The sequence below is a fragment of the Microcebus murinus genome, chromosome 9 (assembly GCF_040939455.1).
Source record: "Microcebus murinus isolate Inina chromosome 9, M.murinus_Inina_mat1.0, whole genome shotgun sequence".
NCBI lineage: Eukaryota > Metazoa > Chordata > Mammalia > Primates > Cheirogaleidae > Microcebus > Microcebus murinus.
Window position 1 is genome coordinate 33,377,649 of NC_134112.1, and position 19,039 is coordinate 33,396,687.

Here is a 19,039-nt window from a genome sequence, read left to right on the forward strand (position 1 = left end):
TGTTCTTTGAACTCATATTCAATTTTGCCCTTTTCATCTTTAAAATGGCTTGAAACTTATCGTCAGTTTTCAGCTGGCTTCTGATTTCCTGGAGAGTATGGTTTCCTTTTAAACTCTTTGGAGTCTCTTCTCACACTGTGTCCCAGATTTTGCAGTACCTCCTGTTCACTACTTTGCTTGATCGTTTCTTCCGCGTATTTGGTTTCCCTCATTTCATCATTTTTGTTCTTTGGCTATTTAACACTGGCTATTTAACATTTAACCAACATGTCGTATGTGGTCAATTCTTTGAATCCTAAGTGGTACTATGTACTTGTCTTCCATTTCTTCTATGATGGGCAGGAGATACTGTTTTCCCCTGGGGATTTTTAGTTTTCTTTTACATTTATTTTTAGCCTGCTCTGAGGCTATTAAATCCAGACTTCCTCCTATTAATCTTGCGTTTCTATGGATTATCTCGCCGTCATAGGTAAACATAACTGCCAAATGTACAATCTTCGTCTTGGCTCGGGTCGAGCCCCCTGATTTTTTTATGAGCTGCTCTGGGATGCTTGAAAACCTAGACCCTCTCCCTGCTGGTGGCCCTGGCAGAGAGGCAGGCAGCCTGAGATGGTGGGGGGATGGACAGGCATCCTTGCCAAATAGCTGTGGCATTGTAAACAATGTGGAGTACCTTGCCAAACACTACTCATTAACTTTGGCTCAGGGAGAGTGAGCGAGAGATGAGGTAAGCCTATTGAAGTAAGTTCAAGATTGCGAAACATTAGATGACCATCAAATACTTAAAAATAGGATGATTTTTCTCAGCAGAGTATGAGAAATTGTCACAGGGAGAAATAATTACCACTGTATACAGATGGTGGATTTCCTTTTGGCTTGAAGGACTTGACATTTGCAGTGATTTACCAAAATCTGTGTGTTAATGGACCACCTAAGCTGAATGTAACCTGAACAGCGAATATAGTCAGAACAGTGCAGAACTTTCTATCACATCCATGGGAATACAGAATGTATAGAAGATAAAAGGATAAGAAGAGGAATCATATGGAAGCAAAGAAAATATACCTGGTGTTAAATGTCTATAATTCCCTTTAGCTAGGTCACTTTAGGTTAAGCGATAAAGTGCGATAACCCAGGTGCTAATCAATAGTGCAAAAGTTCAAAGAAAGGCAGCTGGAGTTCGGATAAGGAAGTCCAAACTCCATGGGTGGCTAAGACAAGTGCTTCTGTTTTTTATGTCTCATTTGTCAACCAATATGGGGGTTAGCATAATGATGATTGGAAATTTGCTCTCATTGGTGAAGTTGGTGGCTTATATATGAGCATAATGTCACTGCTTGGTGAAATTAAGAGTTTTCAGGAAAAATGCTTCTGTTGAAAACAGTTTAGAGAGAGACTGCACATCTATATCTCCCAAGAATAAGAACCAGCAAGGCATGTACCCTTCACCCTTAAAGTACTGCCCGAGGCTTGATCCCTCAATGATCTTACGGCCAGCCATTGTAAATATTTTATCCAGCTTGTGTTTTTGACTATTTTTCTGTTTTCTTAATTGGCAGAATATTAAAATTTTAGATCTTTAAATCTAGCAATCAATTTAGTTTTTTGAGTTTAGGCTTTTCTTTTTCTCCCATAACCAGCAAATTTGCTTAAATTTTTGTTTCTCATGATTAATATTATTGTTTTTTTGGATTTAACTATCATTATTTTAGAATTACTTCAGAATTATTTATCAAACAAGTCTTTCCCTTCCTTATTCATTTGGAATGCCTCATTTATTACAGACTTAATTCTTATGTATTTGCAGTACTATGTTCTTTGCTTTATTAGAATTTCATAACATGTTAATACCTGGTAGGGCTAATCTCCCTTCTCTCATTACTCTTCCTTTTCAAAATGTGATTAACTCTTTTCATTTATCTTTTTGTTTTAAACCTAGAAATATTTCATCTAGTTTCAAAAGCAGCTCTTTGAAATTTTGATGTAATTGCTTTATATTTATAAATTTTAAGAGAACATTTTAATTCATTTCATCCACGAACAAGGAATATTTTACCATATATTCAAGTTGTTTATATGAATAACTCAGAATATTCTTGTTTGTCCATTTGTTTAAAAAGGCTACTTTACCTAAACTGTCTTTCATAGCATCTTACATTCCCACCCACAATGTATGAGGATCCCAATTTCTCTACATCCTCGTCAACATTTGTTATTTTCTGGTTTTTTGTTTGTTTTTTGAATTATAGCCATCCTCATGGGTATGAAGTGGTATCTCATGTGGTTTCAATTTTCATTTCCCTAATGAGTCATGATGTTGAGCATATTTTCATGTGCTTATTGGCCATTGGTATATCTTCTTTGAAGAAGTATTTATTCAAATCTTTTGCCCATTTTAATTGAGTTATTTGCCTTTTTATTGTTTATATGTGTTTTTTGTATATTATAGATACAAGTCCTTTTTCAGTTACATCATTTATAAATATTTCCTCCCATTCTGTGGGTTGTGTTTTCACTTCTTTGATAGTGTCCTGGGGCATAGAAAAGTTTTTAATTTTGATGAAATCTAATACATTTTTTCTTTTGATACTTTTTAGTGTCATAGCTAATAAACTGTAACCTAATAAAGATACTATAATTTTATGTTGTCTGCTGCTATTTTTTTTCTTTTTTTAACTGGCTATTGCTGATATGCCAAGGAGTGATTGCTTTTTCCATTTGGTATCTATCTGGATTTATTGAAATTACTTATGAAGTCTGGTAACTTTTTGATTATCATGAATTTTCTAGGTGGAACAGAAAACTTCTTTTCACTTTATATTTTATATTATTGGCTGAAGAAACTCCTAGAAAAAATCCTTAATATTACTGGGGATTATGAATATTTATCTCTTTCAGATTTTAATGTATGTACTGCCTAATTGAGTTTCTTTAGCAAGAAAATGGCTATTCATTTTAGGTAGATTGATATTTTTGCATATAAATGAAATGCTTTTACATCTAGTTTTTTACAAGATTTAAAACTAGGAAGGGGGATGACTTTGATTAAAATGACTTCTAGCAGCTGTTGGGATAAATATTTGTGGTTGTTTTGGATTTCTTGATATAATATTTCATATGAAAAGATTCCCAATTATTACATTCCATTTATTTCAAGAAGATAGTTTCAAAGTTAAAACTCAGTGAACCCTAGCGTACATAACACTTTATTAAATCTCTTGTGTACAGATCATATCATGTATTAAAAAAATTTTACTGAAATATTTCCTTTTGCTTTTATTAAATAGATTCTCAATCATGTTATAAATCTAGAAAATAAAGGTTTAAAAATTTTTTAATATTAAGGCTGAGTTTTCCCCACCCTTTATTTGTTGCCTTGGGCTCGGAAATGAATAGTTTGGAAAGATTTTTCTCTTTTCAATTATATTTGGAAATTTTACTGTCTCACAAAATGACTTGCTAATGTTTTTCTTTCACATAGCTTATTCCTTCTCATACTGGTTTCAGGAAATTATCTGTGGCCAACACTGTATTGTTATTTTTGTTAGCATATGACTCACATCTTTCTGTCTTCCTTCCTTTTAGTTTTAAACAAGCTTAAAAGAATAGGCCAACAGACTGAGTCCATGTAGCAATGATAACAATAAAAAAATGTAAACATTGAGATTGAACCAATAATTGTGTATGTCGTACAAATGAATTCTATGTAATCACAGTGTAATTTGTGAGTTATCAGAGACTTAGATAATGTTATCTTTTAAGTTGACATTTGCAGGCTGAGGTTGGTAATACTATCATTCTAGGGGAAGCCCACATTAGTCAAATTTTTTCCTTAGAGTTCAGCTTTTATGTTCCTTGATTAGCATTTTATATGAATTCAGTACAAGTGAATGAGATGAAGAAAGGCAATACATGCTTTATTCTATTCACTAGATAGTATATCTGGATAACCTGAAGACAGATATATCTTTACAGAGTACAAAATGCTTCCCCTTAATGCTGACATTTGTATCATTTAGACACGAACCAAACATCTGAAAGACCCAGGGAACATGAGTAAATGAAATACACAAATAACTGGCATTGAACATAATTTTGATTAAATCCATTAAAACTCTAGGCTATTAAATAGGAGAATCTGAATAGTTACTAAAACTGAGAAATCAATCACATTATGAGAAAAAAGTAACATTCTTTTTTTTTTTTTTAACTGAATTAAAGTTTATAGTTTGAAAACAACAACTTCAGGGATGCTGTGTCATCCAATGGAAAAAGTAAGGAAAGAAGATGTGGTTTTGAATCCCCTGTGCTATTTATTTGTGTGGTTGAACAAATTCATCTCATTTATCTTTAGTTTTCTTCTTGGTAGAACAGAGATAATAACCATTTCATAGAATTGCTTTAATTATTTCATGAGTCTCTGTGTGTATATATACACACATATATGTGTCTGTGTGTGTATATGTATTCTCTAGTCCTTTGCGACTCAAAGAAGTTCCAGGCTGTTAGCATGGGCATCACCTGTGACCTTGTTAGAAATAATCTCAGATCCACTTAGACTTACTGAATTAGAATCTGCATTTTAGCACGACTTCCCAGGAGATTAAGTCTAAGCAGCACTGCCCAGTCTAGCACCATGCCTAGCACAGGGTAGTGTTCTGTTAATGTAGTTTTCTTCCTTTCAAATGAGATGTTTTAACTCATGAACCTGCCTCCCTTGACATTAAAAACAACAACAACAACAAACCCAGCAACAACCCAACAATAACTGCTATAACTACAAGATATGGGATTGGCATATTCTCTCATCTGATCTTACTGCTGGTAGTCTTTCTAAACAGAATATATATTTGAAATTTCTTCTTTTCCATTATTTATGCCTACTTCTTAAAAAATAATGTTAAAATTGAATTTTGAACAAGACACCAAGATAACATAGACATATATTTCAAACGGCAGATCACAAATGCAGAATTCGTCAGTGCAACAATTCTTGGACCCTTCACCAGTTAGGGGATATAAGACTGAGTCAGAGTATGGAGTGGATGAAGATGGATCTGGGGCAGAAAATATCTTTGCAGAAATCTGCTGTGAGCTGTCCCTCTTGGGAGGCAGGGAGTCTACTCCCTGTCATCAAATCTAATAATAAAGAGGCTTCCAAAGGTACTTGGGAAGCTTAACATATGACTCCTATGTTGACTCCTATTATGTGGTCTGGTTCCCACTGGATATATTTAAAGGGCAAAAAAAAAAAAAAAAAAAAAATTGCTAGCTGTGGAGCCAGTAGAAGATGCAACGTTGGGATTTGCCTGTACTTGTATAGTTTGCTGGGACAAGGGATATTTAAGTATTTGCCATGGATCCAGAGTTATACTGAAAAAACTGATTCTAAAAAAAAAACAAAGTCCATAAAACAATCCTCCTCCTATTCCTAATTTGTAGTATTTGTTGATTTCTGTGCTATAAATATGGCCTTGTGAGAGATCAAAAGAGGAGAAATATAAATTTCTTAATTATGCCTGGCAAACTTGACCCTTTAACTCGGAACATGTTACAGGGAAAAAGAATATTTGAAAACCTCTTTTCATGTTGTATTCTTGAAAACGGCAACTATAGATATAATTTAGAAATTAATACTTTTTAGGTTTATAAATGATAATAGTTCATTTGATTGGTAATTAGTTATATTAATAACATATCCTCCAAATGAGCAAGGAAGTTTCAGGTTAATCATAGTGGAAAGTAAAGTCTAGGTAAAAAGTCAATTTATAAAAATATCCTCTAAACATATTTAACAATATTTGGTTTTAGAGATTTAGTATTTTATTACATTTTCATTTTTAATGTTATTACATAACAAAATGAGGAATTTCTCAAAAGTATGATAGGTCAAGTTGCTTTCACATTAGTACCAAGATCTGTGCTAAGCCTTCCATTCATAGTAGGTGCTTAATGATGTTCGATAATAGTCTCTTACCTGTTCTATAATAAGAGACTGGGAATATAATAAAACTTGGTATTGGCTGGCACCCAGGTTTAGGGAAAACGGACAATAACTCTATAAGAGACCAGGAGAGAATTTGTTGCTTCTTCAGAGAAGAGAAGTGAGATAACATACAGAATGAACCATGGAGAGAGAACTCTACAAGATAAAGAGCGCTGAGATTACATACAGTTGAAAGGACAGTGACAATTCTGGTGGTGGTGAAACTAAATGAAATTGTAAGATAGATGACACCTATTTAATTTCAAGTTGATTTTGTGACGGGAGCATAAAACCTTTCTGTTCTCCATTCCAGGAATCATGTAGCAAAGTCTACTGTGCCTTCAAGTTCTTACTGTGTTTCCTTATTTGTTTTGTAGAAATCAAAGAAGATTCATTTTAAGTTTGGGTTGAATAAGAAGTGCAATAGCAAGTAAGAAATCAGAATTCTACATTAAGAAGCCACAATGATGATCTTCACTCTCCTTCCCCATGCTTTATGAATTTGTAGAGACATGAGGAGGATTTTACAATTTCAAAATCCACAACCTTGTTTGGAGATAAAGTGGTAAGTGAAATTAATGGATGTTGTGTAACTGACATTTGAGTTATGGGAAAATCTCCTCTATTGCCTACATTTATATTTTGGTTTGAGTTTTGACAGTTCTTCCTTTTGAAGAAGACATCTAACAGACTTATAAATCCCATGCATACATTATAACAGTCTTTTTTCCTTAAATATTTTTGAGGTCAAAGCATTAGGAATTAGGAAATAGTTTTCCTGGGAAAAGCTAAGCCCAAATAACATCTTGATTCATCAACTTGAATGGGAAAATTTTTGAGCAACAATTTAATGGCAATGAATAATTATAATCAGCTGTCCATATTACTAAGTATGGGAAAGTGCCTGACATCTGGGTCTGTACTTCACAACATCAAGATCTTCACACACAAAAAATTGGGAATTGGTGAGCCAGAAAAATCCAGCATTAATGTGCATATCCAACAAAATTAAATTATCCTAATATATGAAAACATTCATTGTGAAGGAAAAAATAAAGACAGACTTTTCTTTGGGTAAGCTTCTCAATATTCTAAAGCTAAAAATTAACATTCTGTGTTAAGTCTGCTTCTTTTCTATCTTCCTCTCAATCTTTTTTGTCAAAGATCGTTGTCTGCACTTTCTTCACTTTTGCATAGTCATTGTCATCCAGTAGAAGTCAAAAGAAATAAGTTGATTGGAAACAAGGTATGGATAATTGGGTTTCTCAGGTGTTCAGCAACCATGCTTGCAGAAGAATAATAGATGGAATGCTTATGTACACGTATGTATACTAAAGAAAAAAGTCTCAAACTATTATACAAAATTTTAAAAGATGCTAAACTCCACTCCACATGGAAGAAGATAAAAATAGCACATAAAAGAGAAACAGAACAGTAAGTTACTTTGAAATTTAGGGTAATATTACCCTTGAACTATTTTAATTTGGTTCTCAGGAAATCAGACTTGAATCAAAGATACCACAATACTGTATAAGTTTTGAGTAAGCCAAAAATCAACTTGTGCTCATCACCTCTTCTTTATTCTGTTTTGTTGTATTTATATATATATATATGAAATTGCAATCAATAATTTTCTTTTGAACAAAGGCTAGTTAAATTTTAACATTAATGTTTTGACTCTGGAAAATTTTTAATTAAAAAATTGAGTAAATTTAAAATTTTTTTTTAGACTCTACTTTTTTGTATTTCAATATTTTTTCAGTTAATACAATAAGCGAAATTAAAATCAATAAGGATATAGAAAAATTGATTAACACTAATAGCCAACTTGAGCATTCCACCAGACAAGAGCAGACTATGTATACCCTTTAAAAAGGACTTGATTTTTTAGACCAGTTTTAGGTTCATAGCAAAGAAGAGGGGGAGGTATCCCATATGCTTCCTCCCTAAATCTGCACAGCACTCCCATTCTTAACATCCCCTACCAGAGTGATACATTTGCTACAATTGATGAACTTACAGTGACACATCACTATTGCCCAAAGTTAGTAGTTTACATTATAGTTCTGTCTCAGTGTACATTATATGGGGCCTGGGCACATGTATAGTGACGTGTATCCACAATCACAGTAACATCCAGAGTGTTTTCACTGCCCTGAAAATCCTCTGTACTCTGCCTATTCATACCCCTCATTCACCTCTAATCTCTGGCAACCTGATCTTTTCATTAACTCCATAGTTTGGCCTTTGATATATAGTTACAGTCATACAGTAAATAGCCTTTTCAGTTTGCATTCTTTCACTTGGTAATAGGCTTTTAAGTTTCCTGTGTGTCTTTTCATGGCTCAATAGCTCATTTATTTTTAGCTCTGAATAATATTCCATTGTCTAGTTAATCCATGCATCTACTAAAAGACATTTTAGTTGCTTCCAAGTTTCAGTGATTATGAATAAAGTTGCTATCAACCTCTGTGTAGAAGTTTTTGTGTCAGCATAAGCTATCAACTCTGTTGAGTAGATACCAAGGAGCATGACTACTGGATCATATGGTAAGAGTATGTTTAGTTTCCCAAGAAACTGCTAAACTCTCTTCCAAAGTGATTATACAGTTTGCATTCCCACCAGCAATGAATGAAAGTTCCTGTTGCTCCACATGCTCATCACCATTTGGTGTTGTCAGTATACTGGATTTGGGCCATCCTAGTCAGTATATAGTAGTATCTCATTGTTTTGTATTTACCTGATGATGTATAATGTGGAACATCTTTTCATATGCTTATTTGCCATCTGAATGTCATCTTTGGTGAGTTATCTCCCTAAGGTCTTTGGTCCATCTTTTAATTGGGTGGTTTTCTTATGTTCTAAGAGATTTTTGCATATTTTGGATAACAACACTTTGCTAGATGTATCTTTTGCAAATATTGTCTCCCAGTCTGTGGTTTGTCTTCTCATTCTCTTGACAGTGCCTTTTGCAGAGCACAAATTTTTAATTTTAATGAAGTCTAGCTTATTAATTCCTTCATGGATTGTACGTTTGGTGTCATATCTAACAAGGCATCACCAAACCCTAGGTGATCTGTATTTTTTGTATGTTATTTTCTAGAGATTTTATGGTTTTATGTTTTACATTTAGGTCTGTGGTCCATTTTAAGTCAGTTTTTGTGAAGGGTATAAGGTTTATGTCTAGATTCACATTTTGTTTTTACATGTGGATGTCCAGTTATTCCAACACCATTTTTTAAAAAAGACTATTTTTTGTATTGTCTGTCTTCCTTTGCCAAAGATAAGTTGACCATATTTATGTGGGTCTATTTTAGGGCTCTCTATTCTGTTTCATTGATCTATTTGTTCTTCCACTTCTATATTGTCTTGATTATTGTAGCTTCATAGTAAGTTTTAAAGTTGGGTAGTATTTGTCCTCCAATTTTGTTCTTCTCCTTTAATATTGTGTTGGGTGTTCTGAGTCTTTTGCCTCTCCATATGATCTTTAGAATCAGTTTGCTGACATCCACAAAACAACCTGCTAGGATTTTGATTGGGATAGCATTGAATTCGTAGATCAAGTTGGGAAGAACAGACATCTTGACAATATTGAATCTTTCCATCTATGAGTGTTCAATATCTCTTCATTTATTTAGTTCTTTGATTTTGTTCATCAGTTGGGTAGTTTTCCTCATATAGATATTGTACATCTTTTCTTAGATTTATATCTAAATATTTAATTTTTTTGCTGACAGTGTAAATGGCATTGTTTTTAATTTCAAATTCCACTAATTCATTGCTGGCATATAGGAAAGCAGTTGGCTTCTATATAATAATCTTATATCTTGCAACCCCCGATTTGCTTATTAATTTCAGGAGGATTTTTGTCAATTTTTTTTTTAATTTTCTACATGGACAATCATGTTATCTGTGAACAAAGACAAGTTTTATTTCTTACTTCCCAATCGATATATATTTTATTTCCTTTTCTTCTTTTACTGCATTAGTTAAGACTTCCAGTATGGTATTAAAAAGGAGTGGTGAGAGAAGAGAGGACATCTTGATTTGTCCCTGATTTTAGTGGGATAGCTTTTAGTTTATTATCATTAAGTATGATATTAGCTGTACGTTTTTGGTAAATATTCATCAAGTTGAGAAAACTCCCTGTGCTGCTACTTTACTGAGAGTTTTTATTATGAAAGGGTGCTGGATTTTCTCAAATGCTTTTCCTGCATCTATTGATGACCATATGCTTTTCAGGTACCCATGGAACATTTACCAAGACAGACTGTGTATTGGGCTATGAAATGTGCCCTAACATATACATGATTTAAAATCATGCAGTTCTCTGATAACTAAACTGGAAAAAAATAGCCAAAAGATATCTGAAATATCTGGAAATTAAACAATAACTTTCATTTAAAAAATCAAGGTCACTGAAAAATCACTAACTGGAATAAAAAATATATAAAATGAAATGACACCTAAAATATACCATGCCAAAACTCATGGGATGCAGCTAAAGCCATGCTTAGACTAAATTTTATAGTATTAATTGCTTATTAGACTAGAAGGTAGTATAAAATAAACTAAACCCTTATTTTAATAGGCTAAAAAAAAGAAGTGCTAATTAAACCCAAAATAAATAAAAGAAAAAAAATAAAGTTCAAAATCAACTAATTTGAAATAAATGATGAAACACAGACATATTCTTTGAAAAGATAAAAAAAATTTAAAATACCTAGAAATATTTATGAAGGAAAATGAGAAAAGATACAAACTAATATCTGAAATGGAATCACTACAAATCCTACAGAAATATAGGATGAGAAGTCAGCAATTCCTTTTATATCATAATCAAAGACATAAAATGTATAGACCAATATTCCTTATGAATACAGGCACAAACACTCTTAACAAAGGTTTGAGCAATATGTAGATAAGACATCATGACCAAGTTGGATTTATTTCAGAAATGCAAGATTGGGTTTACATTTAAAAATCAGTCAATTTATTGAATTAAAATGAAGGTGAGAAAACCCCCATTAAAATCACCCCAGTAGATATGTAAAAACATGTAAAATTTAGCACCCATTTATTGTAAAAACTACCAGCAAACTAGGAATTGAAGGTAACTTCATCTACCTGATAAAGACTTCTATAGGTAACACCATTTTCAAAGGTGAAGGGTTAAATGCCCCCACCTCTAAGATCAGGAACAAGGCCAAGAAGCTAATTCTTGCTATTTCTATTCAACCTTTCACTGACGGTCTTACCCAAGGCAATTGGGTAAAACAAGGAACAGTACTTCAGATTGAAAAGAAGGATGATGAACTGTTATTTGTAAATAATATAACCAACTTATGTAGGAAATCCAATGAAATAGACAAAAAGGCTATTAAAACTAATAAATGAGTTTAGTTACCTGTGAGGAACAGTGGCAATTTATCAGAACTGGGATTTAAAAATAGAAATAACAGAATCTAGATTATTTGGAGGCTTGGTCTCTGGTCACTAATTCTCATTCTTCATTTGAGTATCTAATTTTGTTTATACCATATCCCATGTACATATGACAATTAAATTAGTTTTATCTGTATATAAAATATCAACTCCTTGACTTCCATCCTTGTGTAGATTGTTAACTGCATAGATTAATTAGCTGATAAAACCTTTTGGTAGAAGAGAAGATGAATACATTTTGGCTTTGGTTTATGAAATTTAGTCTATATAAGACTTCTAATCACAGAACTGTGTGTTAACTCATATTTATATTTTGAGGAAGGATGTAGGGGGGTATTATTGAAGACAGAATTACTTTCTGATAGTTAAAGCTATCATTTCTCCATTTTTGAAAATGTAGACCAAGCATTATTTTTTAAATCAACAAAATGATATTTTACTAAGCAACATTTGTACTTAGTAATTTGGCCAGTGCCATATCTTGAAGTTAATAATTTACTTAAAACACAGAACTTGAGAATACAGCATGGTATTATCATAACTAAATAGAAACATGTCTTAGTAGCTTGGTTGCATTGGTATTTGCTTATTTCCATTATTACTCAAGTAAAACATTTTAAGAGACTAAAGTCCAAACATCTGTAGACATTCTCTGTATTCATTTCTGAAAATAATCACTGTGCATTTATTATTTACATTCATTGGCATGGACTCTCACTCTTCTAATATTAATATATTGTAAATCTGCCAAGCTGCCTTAGAATACATGAGCATATCTGAAGGGATAAAGAGCTAAAGATGAGAGTTAGTGGTTAGGAATTGGTAGAGAGTTAAAAGCTTTCTTGTTGGAATGAGATGAAGGATCTTAGAACCTATCAACAAAAAGAGTCAGGTTGGTATCTTGTCATTTAATGACTTCTATTTTATTGCAGAATAAAATAATCCATGTATCCATGAAAATATAAATCAGGTTTAAAAGCGAAGATCTGAGAGCATGCTAGCAGTTTATAAATATTTGAAGGGTATAAATGTCATGAAAAAGCCGACTTTAATGGAGAATGTGAAAAAAAAATGGTAGAACTTGAAACACAGCCATAAATTTATGACAAACCAAAATATAGTTCAAGTATGTAGAAGAAAAATTATCCCATGAGTAATCATTTCTATGAATTATTTTAACTTAAAATTCAATATAATAGAGAATATGGTGTTTTTCCTTGTGTACATCCCTAAGGTCTCCTCTTACTCTTTAAATTTTAAAGAGCTCTGGTCCATTTAGAGGTAGAACAGCTAAGTGAAGCAGACATTTGAGCCTCACAAAGCCAAACTATAGCAGATGAATTGGGCATCTAACCATAAAATATTCCACATGAATAGAAAAAGCTTTCTGGAGATAAAGTTGTGGTGTCAACGTTAATGAGACATTAGAATGTTTACAGAAGGGGAGAGTGGCAGTGTAAAATGCTTCCTAACTGGATAAAACCTGTTTTGTTATGCCTGACACAAGCAAATAAGACATTGTTTTTATACATTCTCTGAAATACTTGTCAGCGTGTGCTTTTATTAAAAAGCTTTTTATGTCTTCATTTTTGTTCGTTGTTTTCAGTTGCCATAATTTTGTTTATGTGCCCTTGTTTTCAATATCCTTGTAGCTTCTGGTGAACCACTATCCCTCTAAGATTGCCTATCACTTTATCTCAAAAAAATGATGGAGCAAATGAATGAGCAACTGAAATAAAAATACAATAGGACCTTGCATGTGTCTGCCTACAAGGGTTTTTCTCATTGCCATAATATGTCATGCTGGAAATCATGGCGATAGCCTATGTTATAACCTTCATAAAATATTCTAACCTGAGAATTTAGAGTAAAAGGGAAGCCTCTGCCATTCACTGTCAATTCAGCCGTATCTTGATTCTATATTTAGCTACTTTTATTTTTCTATGAGATGGAAGTTAAAGTGAACATGTTAAAGTTAATGTGGTATGAAGAAAAGATTCTTTAGATTGCTTTAGAAGAATGTATGTGTACTTAAATTATTAAATATGTAGGTTAAGGCTTTTTAAATTTTTCAACGTTATCTTGTATGATTTATTTCTTATGAAATCACTGTTTTCAGTGTGTTTAAGATATCACCAAATGACAATTTTGTTGCCGTATAGGGTCTGAAGAAGTTAGAGCTATTAGCCAGCATTTTGAACAACTTAATATTTTGGTGACAAATAACTGTACAAGCCACATGACAGCTTGAATGACAATACTATTAATATCTTATCATTAAAAACATACAGATAAATCTTGTAACCAGAGGGTATAGACTCAGTTTCCCTAAAGTAAGGGTATGCAGACTACTGCTGACATATCAAATCTAGTCTGCCAGATTGATGATAAAGTTCTAATGGAACTACGGCTGTGGCTGTTTGTTTAGACAATTTCTATAGTTGTTTTCATGCTACAGTGGTAGAATCGAGTAGTTGCAACAGAGACCATAAAGCCTGCAAAGCCTAAAATATTGATTAAGAGGCCTTTTACAGAAACTACTTGCCAACATCTGCTCTAAAACAACATTGGTATATTGTTTAGGTTATAAGCTAACAAGAAAAGTGGACTTTTGTTCTAAGGATGCAAGAATTTTCAATACTAGGAAACCTGTTAATATAGTGCATTACAATGAACAAATGATAAACATCCACATGTCCAATACAATAGATGCTTGTGAAAGTAATTGCTGGTTGCCTTTCAGTATTTGTTCTCCACATCTTTAAAGGTAATAAAAATTCCAGGTTTAGCTGGGCATGTGGTTTCCAAAAATAAACGTTATCTCTCAGTCTTTTGTGCAGTTAGGCATGGCAGTACTACTAAGTACTGACTAATATAACACAAGAAAAAGTTGTGTGTGCATCTTTTAGCAACGCTTGGCCAGGAAGGAGTCTTTCCTTTTATTTTTCCATTTTATTCTTCCTGCTGTCTGGAATTAAAACATGATGATTTGTCCTAAAGCAGACAAGCTGCTTGTTGAGGTGGCAGAACAGGAAAGGAGTCTGGGCTCCAGGATTGTGTGGATCTGTCTTACCAGTCCTTGATTTTGATACCTTTATACAATAGAAAAAAATAAATTTCTATATGTTTTATGCCACTGCTACTTTTGGTTATCTGCTGCTCACAGCTGAACTTGACCCTCCATAATATAATGCAGAAAAAGGACTATGGAACTATGATGCAGGAGCTGTTAAAAAATATTCTCAAAGAATAAAAAATAATTTGCTTGAATGAAATCAAGGCCATTCACCCTGAACTAACAGCTAATATCTTACTACATAGTGAAATATTTAAAAATGTTTCAATTAAAATCAGAGAATAAATAGGTTGAAGTGTATTGCCACTGTATTTTGGAGGCCTTAGCAAGTGTAATAAAAATAAAACATTGACAAGAAACAGAACCTTTTTTGATGGTTCTGATGCTATATATAAATATGTGTGTGTATATATAAACACCACTGGAGCAATAAATGTGTTTAATAATGATGGATAACAGGATGACAGCCAAAATCAATAGGTTTTCTTTGTGATAGCAAAAAAATGTAGAAAAGAAATGGGAAAACATTTCATTCTCAATAGTGATGAAAATTGTAACAGCATTGAGCAATTAATTTGACTAGAAAGATTCAGAGCCATTTGCGTAGAACTAAGGATCAGGAAAGAATAATCTTAATGGGAAGGTATGCCATATTCTTAGATGGGAATACTTACTGTGATATCACAAAAATAACAGTATTATATTTTTATAAACATAAATAGACTCCTATTAGAGTCTAATAGTCTAGGAGTGCACCTCCTATTAGAATTCCAACAAAGTTTTTGGTACTGAATTACATAAGGTGATTTTTAACCATTTGCACCAGCTTGCTTTTTTCTCATTATCCACTCGACATTATCCACACTCGACATCTGAGTGCAAAGGGTTAAAGATATTGTGGAAAAAGGAATACTCAAGAATAGCCAATAATATTTTGGAAAAAAAAAATTAATGAAGGGGGTGTTGCCTTACCAGATACCAGAATACAGAAGAGAACCACCTATGAAATCAATATGGTTTTGGCATAAACATAGAAAAATGTATCAGTGGAACAGAATAAAGAATTGAAAAATGATTTATATGTAACAATGTATTTTAATTTAGTTGGAAATGTATGGTTTATTAAGTTGTATGACATACTATACTTCTGAAAGAAAACCCCCCTAATTTCCATCTGTTCCATACCAGGATGGATTTGAGCTCATTTTTGTGAACACCTGGACTCCCATTTCCAAGCTATATCTGGAGTCCTGTAAGCAGCTAACCCTTGTCTCTCTCTCTCTCTGGGGCTTAAGGTGCACATGCTCTTATAGCCTTGTCTGCCCTTAGAGGAACAGATGCAGGGAAGAGGCACAGAGTCCATTTGGGCAGGAATTCTAGGATCCTAGCACTTGTAATACTGGGCCTAAATGGAGTGGGGACAGGCATGTGGACTCACAGAGGACATGACCCTTTGCTCCTTCAGACTGCTTTTCCCATTAGGAGGCACGTGACCAGGGGAAGCCCAGAGCAGTGGCTTCTAAAGAGTGTGGACTAGAGCACATTCTAGCCTGGGTCTCAGTTCAATAGTTGTCAACATAATCTTTTTCTCCCTGCCACCAGAACTGAAACCACTTCTCCATCAGCCAAAATGTAAGAGTAAAGATAACTAGGAGCAGAAATGCAGCAGACCCAAAATGGAACTATAATAAAAGATGTTATTTATATTTTGGGGGGTCATTTGTTATAGCAGCATAATCTAACCTTTCCTTACTGATGTGTATGTATGCCTATGTACGTGCACACGTGTCTATATACATTTCCGAGCATCTATATAAATATGGAAGTCTATCAACTAGATTATTAACATGGCATAGTAGTCAGATATACATGCAGAGGTGGGGAAAATAGAATGAAAGTGGAAAGGTAAGGAAGCAAGAAAAGGAAAAACAGTAAGACAACAGACTACATTTAAAAAACTTGAGAGAGAAAGCCATTTATCTAAAATGACATGCATGATGAGGTATATAAGGAGGTGGGCACTAAAATGTTAATGGTGATTATTTCAGGGTGGTGGGATATCAGTTGAGTTTTTACCTTCTTAGAACTTTATGCCATTTGAACTTTGTAAATGATCATGTTATTTAAGTAGCAAGAGAAAAATGAAGCCATTTTTGTTAGAGGGGAAAAATGTTTCTCTCGTTAAGTTGAACCTCCTTCCTTCTGATCTCAATATTGTGATCACCTTTCTTATGGTAAACTGAGGTTTGTTCCCAGAATCCAACAATTTTATAGGACAGAAATCACGAAGCTTTCCCAGTTTCATTAAATGGATTGGCTAATTGCCACTGTAATTCAGCTCTTCATGTGTGCTGTCCATAAAGGTCCATTAGCCTCTTTTTGTGGCTGTATTTCTGGCTTATGAGTCAATTGGGTGACCTGGTGTGAAGGGTTCATGACGGTGGTCAGATCCTCCTTCCAGACTGATTTCACAATCAAATGATTTATCTAGGGAGGAAATTTAGGAACCAATTGTGGAGATCTTGAAGAGATTTTATAAAACCCATAAGAAAAAGAAAAGATATTTTTCAACTCTTCTTGCTTAGGGCCTAGACTGACCTTACAGGTCTCCTTTAGCCAATACTTCTGCTTGCCATTTAAAAAAGTTGGGTAACATTTAAAAGAAAATAAGATTATGTCCTAAAGTAGATGATAAAAATAACCAAGATAATATAAAACAGTAAGATAAAGCATTATAAGATAAGCACTATAAAATGGCAAAATAAAAGCCAAGTATTAATAACATGTGATAAAAATTAGGTGACTATGAGAACTAGAAACTGAAGGATTACAGAAGATAAAATTTGGAGCTAAAAAAATATTAGAGTAAAACAGTCATAAAATAGAGTATATAAATTAGCTAAGAGACCACAATAAAGGTTAGAATGAGGACAGAATGAAGTGGTTAATTGGGACCCTTTGGGCTTTGTAGGCTGGGAGTCTGCTGGTGAACATATCTGGGCTTTGAGGTTCCCAGATGGATGATTTCAGGAGATTTTCAGCCCTGAGATTTTGGCCATGAAGGTCCGTTCTTATTTTTCTGCCCTGGTAATCCCACCCATTTCCAGTCAGGCAAAGTTGATGACCTTCCCTCTGTATCTCCCCAAACATGATTTTGTGCAATCTTTATTCTTAACACACACCCAAATATTTGCATTTATTTGTACTAGTTTATTTGGGCAAGAGGAAAAAATTAAATGAAACAAATTTAGCAAAAGCCCCTAATTTTATACTTAGTCCTTACTCTCATTTTGAAAAAGAATCCTTCTACACATGAGATCCTCCCCATTGGTAAAGCTGGCTTAAATTACTTCTGTGCTAGTACCCATTGTATTACAAACTTGTTTATTTCATTTCATATATATAAAGTACTTAAAGATCTGATTTTTCTTCCTTATTATCTACTGTATAATGTATGCAAGTGGCCCAAGACAGGTTTGGGTCCCAAAAATCTGTGAATAATTTTACCAAGGTTTCATTATGAAAACAAAACTTTTCTCAAATGGAATTGATGTCACTGAGACATCAATAATGAACAAGCTTTTCCTTACTTGTAATAGCTTGCAATTATTTTATTTGATTAACCCACAATGATTGTTATAAGAAAAATGATTTGAACTAAACCAGTGTCCTTGAATAAAATTTCACCTAGATTTGATTCCCATTTGACTAGATCTGTTGTTACAAACCAGTCAGATATTGTATATACATACTATTGCATGCACATATTCTCTATAAACAGGCAATGGTGGTAAATACATCAAAATTGACACACAAGAATAATTGTGGATCAGAAAGATCTTGTAATCTGGGAAAATTTGATAAGGTCTCAAAGAGCCTCATCAGAAGTGCTCAGCGGGAGAAGACCAGCAATGAGAGCACTGAGGGAATTATGGACTATTTTCTCTGATTCATTTAAGAATTAGTGGCCACCTTCTTTGAGATAAGATTCCAGCAATATAACATACAAAACTTCTTCAAAAGTAATTATGCATTAAAAAGAAGCAGCAAACCTAGGATTGTCTCTTAAGGATTAGTGAAAATTATTTTAGTTCAATATTTCAAAGCTGGATGATCTTATCTCAAAATAGTCCCAGCTGATTTGAACTGATTTTGAGGTCACAGCTGTAATTGAAGCCTAGGTATTGGGAGACCCTCTGAAAGCTGAGAAAGCAGCAGGCAAGGTTGTGCTACCACACAGACTGCATGACAACATGCAGAGCTTGAGAGCTGCCCTAAAAGAGCTGCATAACTTAATGTGTAGAGAAGGGACATCTGTGCTGCCATGCCGTTGTCACTCTTCCTGTGTCATGGCTCACTTTGCTGAATCAACTTAACATGAATTTTAGATGCATCTGGATCAGCCATACTTAAGAAACCACATGTCTCCCTGATTACCAAGCATGTTGGGAAATGGTACCATTAATTTATTTTTAAGTCCCCTCCATCTCAAGTCCTGAAGATGCACTGACCAGGAAGGTTCACCCCTTTTT

The 19,039-nt window shown here is 33.6% G+C and overlaps 1 long non-coding RNA gene across 3 annotated transcripts in view; it reads left to right on the forward strand.

The window, feature by feature from the left end:
• Positions 1-19,039, forward strand: part of LOC105880193 (uncharacterized) — a 122,384-nt gene that overhangs the window by 42,229 nt on the left and 61,116 nt on the right. For all 3 annotated transcript variants that reach the window (XR_012921001.1, XR_012921002.1, XR_012921000.1), the window contains exon 2: positions 6,364-6,551. This is a non-coding gene — a long non-coding RNA (uncharacterized LOC105880193). The remainder of the gene's footprint in view (positions 1-6,363; positions 6,552-19,039) is intronic.